The following is an 11,870-nucleotide window of genomic DNA, read 5'->3' as shown; positions in this document are numbered from 1 at the left end:
GCAATAGCTCTCTTTAGAAATGTAAGGGGGAGAGTAGTAAATTTTTGTTCCTTTAATATTTTCTGAGGGAAGTCTCTGAAGCATGACCCATTCTTTAAAATAAGTTTTGACAACATCAAACTATAAAAAAAATAAAATATTGAAATTTAACCTCAAACTGTAGCAACATTGCTTTATTAATAAGTTTAACGTATTACCTATAGCAGGCACCAAAGCTTTCAGAAAAAAAATCTATAATACTTAATGTAGCCTCAAGACAACAGCTGTTTTCTCACAATAAGAACTAAAACAGGAAGAACATCAAATATTTGTAAAATGACGCGGACTAATAGTGTTGCCACTCCTAAAATGTAATAATAATGATGCCAGAAGCATCTCAAAATTTTAAAAAGAAAATGTGGTTTGTGTTTTATTTCTTAAAAAAGTGAGCCCAAACTAGAAAATCGAGAATTTGGGTAGTGTCTCTAATAATTTGACCACCCACTGTAGTTGATAATTCAAATAGCTTAAAACGTACTTGCAGTTTAACTCAAAGCTAAAAGCTTAAAATGAAAAGCTTAAGTAGAATAAAACTTAGTTGTAAAAAACTTTTTTTTTAAATTGTACTTGTTCAAAATTGCTTTTGAGTTTGAGCATACAAATTTACAATATTTCGAGGAGTAAACGAAATTCGTTTCCATTGTTTAAAATAAACAAGCTGTGTGCATCACATGACTTCATTTTACTCCAATTTAATGTCTTTCCCCCATTACTGGTAATTTTAATGTGATTCAATAGTCTACTCTCTAAATAACACCAACAGTGGCCAAATTGAAACAGATTTTATTAAAAAAATCGCCAAATTGGTCGCCAAGTTGGTGACAAAACTTGGCGACCAAAAGACTGGCGATATAACGCCAAGTGTCTGCCAAATTACAACACCGCTTGAGTTTACATCGAAATTAATGATTTCCCTCCAAAAAGGGGCACAAAAGACCCCTTTAGAAAGGGGAGGTGCGCAACTAGACCCCACTAGGAGTCGACGTACCAAATTTAAACTTTCTTGGACATTCCGTTCTTGAGTTGTGTGACGTACATACAGACATCACGAGAAAATTAGTTGTAATTAACTCGGATCGTCATTATGGATATTTCGCGTGTCTATACATTCTTAGGCACTTATCCACTAGTGGTAGAGTGGAAAAAAAACCTCAATATTCATTCGGGGGTGAGTAAAATGAAAATTAAGGTCAATTTTTGAGTGAAATTTTTTTTTTTTGCGAATACAATACTTCCTTTTTTGTAAAAGGAAGTAAAAAAGGATAGGTAACAGGTCAACATGCTTTAAATTTCCAAAAGTTTCATCTCAAACTTCAAAACGGAAGTACTTTAGATTTAAAAATTATTTTTTACATTTTATTTTAAGGACTAATTACATAACTTAATACTCGCTAAAAAGTATAAACTAAATACCTATAATATAATTCGGAAGCTTTTACAGCTAAAGAGAAATCAAACCAAAAAATGACTCTGAGATCTAAAGGCCCAAAACAAGCAGTTAATCTTAATCTTTCCTTTTAGGTTAGTTTTTTTAGCAGTCAATGAAATTTTAATTAGAAATTGACTAAAAGATTGCAGTTTATCTCTATCTTTCCTTTGAGGTTAATTCTAAAGCATCCAATGAAATTAAAATTGGAAATTTGAGAGAAGAAATAGGCGGTACACAGCTTAGTTCGAATAGGTTTTACTAAATCGCCTGCATTTCTTCTCTCAAATTTCTAAATTAAAATTCATTGACTGCTTTACTAACCCAACGTGCAAATTTCGCTTTCAAAAGTTAACTTTTACTATATCCTTTTCTTGCTGTTAAATAATTCTCTAAATTTTAAGGCTTAAACTTTAGGTTTCAAAAATACAAGTTATGTAAAAAAGTTTTTTTTTGTATATATTTTTTGCATTTAAAGTCGATTAAATTTTAACTGCATGTTATTTCATGTGAAATCTAAATTCTTTTCTAATTTTATAGAATTACTTTTCACAATGCCCTGATTATTTTTGAAACTTCGAGGGATAGGAAGCTGTAATTGATGTCAGTAAGTCTAAAACTGGATTTATTAGGTGGATGCCTCATTTGAACATGAGAAGGAGTGCAATTCATATCTAGGTATGTTTTAAAGTTATGTCCTTTTTTAAGCACTTTTATTACACGTGGCCTGTTTATCACAGAATAATCCGAGGCCTGGTTTTGCTTATATCTCTGCAACTAGACCACTCACCGACTTCGGGATTTCACTAAATCATTTGCTTCATCTTAAGGTACAACTTAGCGCTAAAAAATTAAACTTCCAGAATAAAATTATTATTTTAGTTAGGACGGAAAACAGCAAATTTTAAGTAATTTCTCCGTTAAATGTAAAACCTATCGTTACAAATTTTGCTGCCTTTGCAACAGTAATGTTAAAAGCAATTATAATGAAAATTTTGTATCAAGGCTTCTCTGAAGCAAGCATGAAATTAGTAAGCATAAATCCTCGAGAGGAACAAGGATTAAATTTTAGTGCGAACTGCTTAAAGTTTTAGACACGTATATAGGTTTTCCCCCTTTTAGTACCGAGCCTTTATATGAAAAAATAAGGTGAAGTTTCTGTTCCTGAAATACATTTACACTAAATGAAAAAGATAACATTTTTTTAAAAATACTAAGCACTTTTCATAATGCACTCAAAAGAACAAAATAACTTTTCTGGGTCAGAAAAGACCATTTAAGTATTCCTGTAGTTTTCGAAAATTCCAAGAAAATGACACCACAAACGAAGAAAAGTGCGGTTCAAGTCATTTCAACCAAACTTTCCCAATAAAAAAAAAATGAATGTTTCAACACTTTAAGTTATCACTAATAATTTGAACAGGAGTTAATGATCAAAATTGCTACGAATTGTGGGCAATTTGAATAGTGCCCGATACATAAACGAAGCTTCACAGCCCCAAGCTATTCCTTTCCTGCAAGGATTGCCAGGGGCTGTATTCCAGCAGGATACTGCCCGTCTATATGTCGCCTGGGCTGTCGAATCCTACCTTGATTCGCAGCAGGTACAGTTTCTTCCTTAGCCAGCATATTCCCCGGATATGTCACCGATTGAACATGTGTGGGATTTCGTTGGGCGGCGTCTCGCTCGTGATCCTCGTCCTGTTGCTTCGACAGACGAACTTTGGTTGCGCATACAAACAATATGAAATAATCTTCCGCAGGCAGATATTCAAACTTCGTTTCACTCCATGCTGAGTCGTGTAGCAGCTGTTATTGCTGCGCGAGGTGGCCACACAAAATACTAATTTTTATCTCTTTTTATCGTTTGTTTGGTTTGAAAATGTAGTCATTTATTTGTACCATTAATACTCGATTGTGTATTAAATTTTATACAACTATGATGCTTCCTTCACAGTGTTGCAATTTTCACAAACAGGAGTGTAGTTTAAAACATACTTGCAGTTTCTTTATTGGAAAAAATAAGTTATTTTGCAACTGTACTTGTTCAAAATTTCTTTCAAATTTTAAGCAAACAAACTTGCAATATTTCAAGCAGATAAATGAAAGTCGTTATCTTGATTTAAAAAAAAAAAAAGATAGGTAACTTGTCAACATGCTTTAAATTTCAAAGTTTCATCTCAAATTTCAAAACGGATCTACTTAAAATTTAAAAATCTTCTTTTTACATTTTATTTTAAGGACTACTAAAAGTTTTATACACAGTAAAATGTATGAACTAAATACATCTATGATTTCTTGTTTAAAACACTAAAAGGGTGCAGTTTATCTCTATCTTTCCTTTTGGGTTAATTCTAAAGAATCCGATGAAATGAAAACCAGAAATTTGAGAAGAAATAGGCGGTACTCAGCTTAATTCGAATAAGTTTTACTGAACGGCCTATTTTTCTTCGCTCAAATTTCTAATTTAAATTTCATTGACTGCTTTAGAATTAACCAAAATGTTAAGATATTAAAATTAACTGCATGTTTTGGTTTCAAAGTCTTTTTTTTTTTTTTGGTTTTATTTCTCTTTAGCTTGTAAAAGCTTCAGAATTGTATCAACCCAACGTGCAAATGTCGCTTTCGAAAGCCAACTATTACGATATCCTTTTGTTGTTTAATATTAGTTTAAATTTTAATGCTTAAGCTTCAGGTTTCGAAAAGATAAGTTGTATCAAAAATAGTTATTGCAATATTTTTTTTTTTGGCTTTCAAAGATTAAATTTTGAATACAAGTTATCTTATACGAAATTTGTAACTCTTTTCTCATTTTAAAGAATTACTCCTCACAAGGGTATGGAAGGTGAATGTCTCTTTGGACATAGCTCAGAATTTCGAGTGCAATAAAACCTCTTTTGTATAGCCCCCGTTTATCCGAATCTTCCGTTTATTCGGATCAAAATTCTACAGTAACAAATATATGCTTAAAAACTATATCGCAAGAATAAAACTATAAATACTCCAAATATTCGTTTTTTTATTTTTATTCAATGCACAACAAATGACTAACTTAAGAGCGTGGCGTACTTGGGGGGGGGGGGGGGTTAGTCCGACACCGCTGCAACTGAACTGTAAATGATAAAAGTACTTTAGACCCTTCATTTGTAGCAAAGCGTAGTTAATTGCTGCAATGAAAGGTAAGACTCGTTATTTAAGAATGTGTTTTGCTTAGTACCCATATTACCCTCATCATCCGGTTTTTAGTTTATCCAGATTGCCTTTGGGTCCCAGTTAGTCTGGATAAATGAGGTTGTACTGTACAGGTGGGGATTGATAAGCAGAGCATAATTCTTGCTCGATTTCGTTCATACTTTCCACTCAATGTCGAGACTGTTAAAGTATATAATACATAATTAGTTATACTACCAATGTCAAAACACATACCCATGGCTTATATATGGTACTTTTTCTTTTTGCTTACCCAAACAAAACTAAAATCAGCGAACCAGTATGCGAATAATGCAAAACATTCAGTTACCCGTCTCGACGACGAATAAAACAACGTAACGTTCGAAAGGCTTTGAGTTTCGGCGGATCTACCCTCTTTAGGGGACACTGAAACCATTTTAGCAGTTTTTGGAAAATTGTTCTTTTCAGCAGTTCAGAGATTGTGATTGTATCTGAATGCGAGTGAACACTTATTATTTATTTTACTTATTGTTTTTTTCCGGGCACTCTTATACAAAGAGTAATGCAGAGGATTGAGAAAATCAGTATGAGAATATAAAAATCAATATAATCATATAAAAATATATTAAAAAAAATGTTAAATGGTTTTGGAAACATGTCATTATTGGTGCCCTTTTCTGCCGTTGAATGTGGCTGGTGTATCTCAAGGATAGTGTAAGGACTCGCACAAAACTTAATGTACAACTTGACTCTTAATGGGAACTTGTGTTGATTGAATACTGGTTCTAGATGAGACAGAGGAAGTAGGGAAATTATTAGATTTTCTCTTTAATTATCTCTTGCACAGTCGGACATTTCTAATCTGTTAAGTGTGGCTCCCGTATAGCAAAAAATTGCTCATAGATTTACATAGAAATTACGCAGTTGGACTCCAATGAGGACTTCTTATGTCCAGCTTTTTACTCTACTTGTAAAGATAGGGCACGGATTCAAACGAAATTTGGTTTTCTAACGAACCTAAATGGGACCTGGAGTTGATTAAGTTTAAAGCTCGAAGAGCGTAGTAGAACATTTAATGATAGAAATAGAATGTTCTTCGCTTTAAGCATGAATGCTATTTAAGAAGTTCTTCGAAGAATCGAGTAAAAACTGGTACTAATGAATACTCATCGAGGCTAGTTGTAACTTTAAAAAAAATTGTATTGATAAAATATTTCGATATTTATTAGTAAGATCAACGTCTAACTGAAGGTCTTTAATGTGTCTTACCTAGGCTGGTTCTATATGTTTCATTTAGAAGTTAGTATTATTTTGTGCATATTATTTTCGTTTAAGAACCTAATAATTCTTAGATATGTATTGAAAGTGCAACATTTTCTTGGATAATCGTAACCTTCTTAAATTCGGCTGTTCCTTAAATGTATATGCATTATAAACTTTCTTATTTTTATGTTTTTATTTCAGCATCAAAATTCCGAAGTTTTGAAAATCAGAGCCGAGTTCTAAGCTGCCTCATGAGTGAAAGAAAAACATGGGATCATTTGAGTTTTTTTGATAGGTAAGTTCCATTTTCTCCACTCGCATGCATTATAACTGTTTTGCCCCATTGCTGAGGATACTAAAATAAGTCAGTTTCAGAAATACTGTATTCCTTAACTGTTTGTTTTTAAAACATAGGGGAGAGTCGCAGTGAATAGAAAATTTATTTTTCCTTTCATTTCTGTATTTTTTTTTTCTAGATTCCTTTCCTCAAATACTCACGACAGTTTCGAATCTAATTCGAAATTATATAAAAACAAATATATACATAAAACTCGATGATACTTGCATATAATGTGCAATAATTAAAAACTGAACTTTTTCTCTCCCATTTAATCCTGCCAATGGGATTGAATGCTGCAGTGGGAAAGCAAAAGACAATATCTGCAGTAATAATTAGTTTTTGAAACATTTGAAGAAACATGTTTAGGATTTCCTCCTAACAACCGGGCTGCCTGTATATTGCACGTGCAAAAGAGACGATACGGTATAAACATGTTTCCCAATGCAAAGAAATGAACTTATAGTTGAAAAAACATCCCCAAACGGATCTTTTTTACTGAATGGAATTTAAAATGGTTTTGATTTTCAATAGTGTTTGTACTTCAAAGCCATAACTCGGGGAATCCTGGCAACAGTTTTCAAGATTTACATCATGATCGTGTAGAAATGAAAAGACAATGTAATTAAAACATAACTTATCAAGAAAATGAATCATATACAGTGGCTCCCAAAAGTGTTCGTACACCTACGACTTTCAGTGAAATTAGGCCATTATCCATTGGTTAGAATTAATATTTCGGAATAAGTATTTTATTATAAGATCTATGATATATTTTTAACAAAACTACATGAAAATCTTTAATAAAACATTAAAATATAATTTTTAAAAATCGAAAACTAAAAAGTGCCGCAAATTTTATCTTACAAAAGTCTTCGTACACTTTGAAAAAATGACAAACTAGTAAATAATCTTAACTTTTTACAAGTTATTAATTAGTAGAATATCATGCAGTATCAACAACAGCTTTTAAACGTCTGGGAATAGATTTCATTGTTTTTTCTTTCTTTTTTTTTGTGCATTTTTTCAGCCGCACTTCGAGTCTTATTGTCTCTAGTTCGCTTTTCATTTCAATGGTGTATTTTCGTAATCTTGCTACCAGAAATCTCCAAATATGTTCCATTAAGTTTAAATCCAGCAATTGAGGAAATATTTCTAAGCTTAAGGACAATATTTGAGGCACCAAACGCAAACATGTTCTTCTTATCGTTATCTTGATGAAAAACAAAGTAATTTCCGATTACCAAATTTTAGTCTAATGGTTTAAAATTGTTCCTAAAAATATTTAAATAAACAGCATGATTCATTATTTCATCAAGAAATTCCAAATTTCCAAGTTCTGATGCTGTAATGCACCCTCACACAACAACACTTTCACCGTCCTGATTAACTGATCCAACTATGTTCTTAAGATTAAATTCCTCATTTTTTCTTCTATTCACATTTATACAACAATTTAACCCAAAATGTTGAATTTGTTTTCCTCTATAAGTAAGACGTTGTTCCAAAACGTTTAGAGCTTATTTATCATTGATATTGCGACGGAAAGCGTAAGCTTACTGTTTTTCGCACGAACAAGAAAATTTCTGCGGGAAGAGATCCCCTTTAATCCAGCTAATCAGAGAACTTGGCGAACAATTTTAAAAGAAAATTAAACGTTAAATGTTTCATTAAATTCTGCAAAAACTTTTTCGACAGTCAAATGTGTGTTTTTAATGTTTTTTAACTGTAAATCTTCGATCACGCTTTGTCAACTTTGCCAGTTGACCTTTTCTTACCTTGTTTTCGATCCGATTAATATCTTTCACCAAGCACTTCACCACAGAATGGTATAAATTACCTAATTTAGAGACATTTCAAACCAATTTATGAATACTGTGAGGGGAAAAAAATCAAATTTCGAATCATGTTTGTCGTTTTCTACGCTTATCTGCCATTTAAAAATAATAAGTAGAGTATTAGGGAATTTAAGACAAAAAATTAACGGCAAATGACTTTACAGTGTCATTACAATGCAAAAGCAATAAAAAAAATATGATAATTTTAATCATGTTTTTTTTTCGAAGATATTTCAGTGTACGAAGACTTTAAGTATTTTTTCTCTTTCTCTTCGTTTTTTGACAAATTTCAAAAATAAAATCTGGCAATATTAAGAAAAACTACTGTGTTTTATTCAGAATAGCATAGGAATGGTGTGAAAAAAATTGGACTTCATTTTTGAATTCAGTTTTGAGTTATTTTGTTTTTTTACAAAATTTCAAGGTGTACGAACACTTTTGGGAGCCACTGTAGCTATGTCAAAGCTGTTGGTACTTCTTTGTCTGTGGTGCTGTATTTCTATTGGTAAACTTCTCTTCTCACCCATTTTGTATTTATACTGTTACCCACGTGGCTGTGGTTGTGTTCTCTCTCTACTCTTTTGCTTGTTGAACCGTTTTTCATTGGTGAAAAGGCTCATTTGTAGCCTTGAAATAGCTATATATCGTATTTTCTCGATAATTAGTGTTTTATTTACACTGTTTTTTCCCATTTCAATCATGCATACATTAGTCATACTTTGCATTTTTGGTTTGTTGAAAAAGTATTGATTTGAAGTAAAAGACTGAGTGTCAATTTGTTTCATACTCTTTGTTTGAATAATAGTAAAACACTTTTAATGTGCGGATAGAATGGATTTTGTTATCCTTATAAAAAATATGAATGCTGTAATATCTCATCTATATGGCATTTAAGTAACCGTATTTTTACCGATTGCTTTCAATTTCCATGCTATACTTCGTCCAAAAAATCAGGTATATGCTTAACTGGGCGATTCGCCAAAAACCTGATATTTTTTAATCACTAATTCTTTAAAAATAAAAATGATTTCAGTATTTAAAAAATATATATATACTGAGCTTATGAGGAGCTTATTAAAAAGAAGGAAAAGGAACTCGCTTGAACTATACATATTAAACTAGACTCGCCAGGTATAGAAATTGTCAAGAGTGACTGTTTTTAGAGGAGAGTCATTTCTCTTACGCAAAGCCCAGAATTATATTTAATCTTTTAAATGTTATAATTTTATTAACTATTAAACTATGTATTACAAGTGTCATTACGAAATAAACTTTTTTTTCAAAGCAGAAGTGTTGTCCATGAGAAGGGCAAAAAATTTTGAATATTTCAGTTTCAAGCTTTAAAAATTTATTAACACCGATCTAAAATACTTGACGAATCCAACAAAATGGTGAGAATAAACGGTTGTCTCCCACAGTAGATTAAAAATTCCTCCTTTTTACCCATAACTATTAAACACAGTCGTAGGCCAAGAAAGTAACATGAAAACCTTAAGATTTGAAATACTGTACCTTGATTAGTTAACAGAATTGTTTTCATCTACATATTTAATTTATCTCATTAAGTATACATATTTTACCCTTACAGCCAGACTACTTGCAAAAAACTACAGCTAGAATATTCCTTTATATCAAAGTTTTGGTTGAGTCCAAAACACTTGAAGGTTCTGGGAACTTCCTATCACCATTAACTCGGGCCGTGGTGTCCTGATAAGTAAGGCGTCAGACTCGTAACTGGAGGGTTGCGGGTTTGATGCCAGCAGGTCGGAGATCCTCCATGTTTGCTGAGGATGACCGGGGCACACTAAATATGTCGTGGTCTTAGTCTTCCAAGTGAATTAATGATTCTGGGGTACTGCACCAGGAGATGTTCGACTTCTGGTTTGGTACTAAATTATCAAAGTGTTTGATAGATGGTGCTTTCGTCCATCGTGTGCTGACTGAACCAAAGCGGATTTCCACCTTAATGGTGCTCTTTAAACAGAAGTCGTATTGCTTGCCTTAAATTTAGTAGCGTCGGTACACAAGCTCGGATACCCGAGTGGTATACGCGACAACAACCTTTAAGTTTTGGCCAGTCCTTCAGTTCAGCCCTTCAGTCAGTCAGTTAAATTTTAGCCATACTTCAAGTTATAGAGAGTTGACTGTTCTCATTTAATTTGTGGAATATATTGTCGGTATGAAATTAAAAAATATATATATTAAGTACACTTATGAAAACGGAAAAAGTGTTTCTTATTGTTAAAAATTTACAACTTTCTGTATTGAGCAATTCATTAACTATTATTCCCAGACACGATAGTTCTAGGTTTTTCAGTTACTGAACATATTTATGCAATCCATTCCCCCTCCTCTAGCTGTAGTTTTTCCTTTACTTAATGTATTTATCCCTTAGAAAGGAAACAAAGAATTTAAAAAAATGAATCATAAAAAATAACATAAAGCTAGCTATTTGCTTTTTCTAATTTGCTTGAATTTGTTAGGCTGCTTAGAAGTTTTTTATCTTACGTTTTGCAACTGATTAACTCAGGTTGGCCAGTTTTGTTTGAACTACAAAAATTGAGAATGATTCAAAGCTGTTAAGCACCAAAATGTCTCTTGCTTCTTTCAATGCGGATTGCTTAAAAGTTAGTTGGAAATCAATTACTGAAATGAATAAAAGTAAAATGTTAAGCATGCATTTAAGTTGGCACTGTATAGGTTTCATTCTCTAAAGATGAGAATGCACTTGCAGATTTTATGTGTTTCGAGATTGCTATTTTTGGGAACTGTCTGATCTCATTTCCAATAACATTGAAATATTTCTTTCTTTCTTAGTTTCTCATGGCTTTATTACACTCAACATTTTAGTACGCTCTCGACAATTTTGAGGATTTGTGTATTAGGAATCAAGCGTTTCCAGTGATTTTTGTAATGCCAAGTTTTACTGTACATATTTTTTACTTTGAAAATGTTTCAAACTACTACTATTTTTAATTGAACCCACTATCTCGATGCAGCTCCAAATAATCTAGACAACTGTATTTGAATATTCATGCAAAATAAATTTGTTTATCTTTTTTTTTCTGTGATAAATAATACTTTATTATAGCAAAACCCGAACACTGGTTCGACCAGCAACGATCAAACGGATCATCATCAGATCAAACGTGTGCCAATGCTTCCAAAGCCATTAGAATGCAAAAATTAATTGTTTAGAACAAATTTCATGCTAAAATGTAGGTGAGGCTTCAACTTAAAGTTCATTGGTGGTCATAGTCATTGTTGAACAATGATTTTATTAAAATGTATCTCAAACTTTTTAAAGCTTTATTAATATTAGAGCGGGTCACCGTCCTATGAAGTTAAAGCTGCTAATTTTTATCGGGCACATCATGAAAAAGATGCCAAATAGTTTAGAGTTTAAGAAAAGTTGGTGTTAGATTCGAATAAATTTTTCACCTATATAACTGCATAAATATATTTTTATCGATTGCAATTTTTTGACAAAAAGTAACTAAAATTAATTTTTCTTCGTTTATCTGAGTAGGAATTGTCTTTCAGTATTTTTCAATATTACTTGTTTGATTGGAAAAATTAATGTCTCATTCATCAAAAGTAATCAATCTTTTTTAATACTGGGAGCTTATATTGAAAAAATGATCCCATCTCTTTTAATTGTTAGCTTTTAAAAATTTCGGGGCTACTTTCAAACACTCGCGATCATATGTTTATTTGTTACAAGAGAAATAAATTTAAAATGAAGGAGCTTTACAATATATCCAAGTTAGTATGCATTGATAATCTGTTCATTTTT

The sequence above is a fragment of the Uloborus diversus genome, unplaced genomic scaffold (genome assembly GCF_026930045.1).
Source record: "Uloborus diversus isolate 005 unplaced genomic scaffold, Udiv.v.3.1 scaffold_129, whole genome shotgun sequence".
NCBI classification, from domain to species: Eukaryota; Metazoa; Arthropoda; class Arachnida; order Araneae; family Uloboridae; genus Uloborus; species Uloborus diversus.
Note: the sequence above shows the minus strand (reverse complement) of the source record.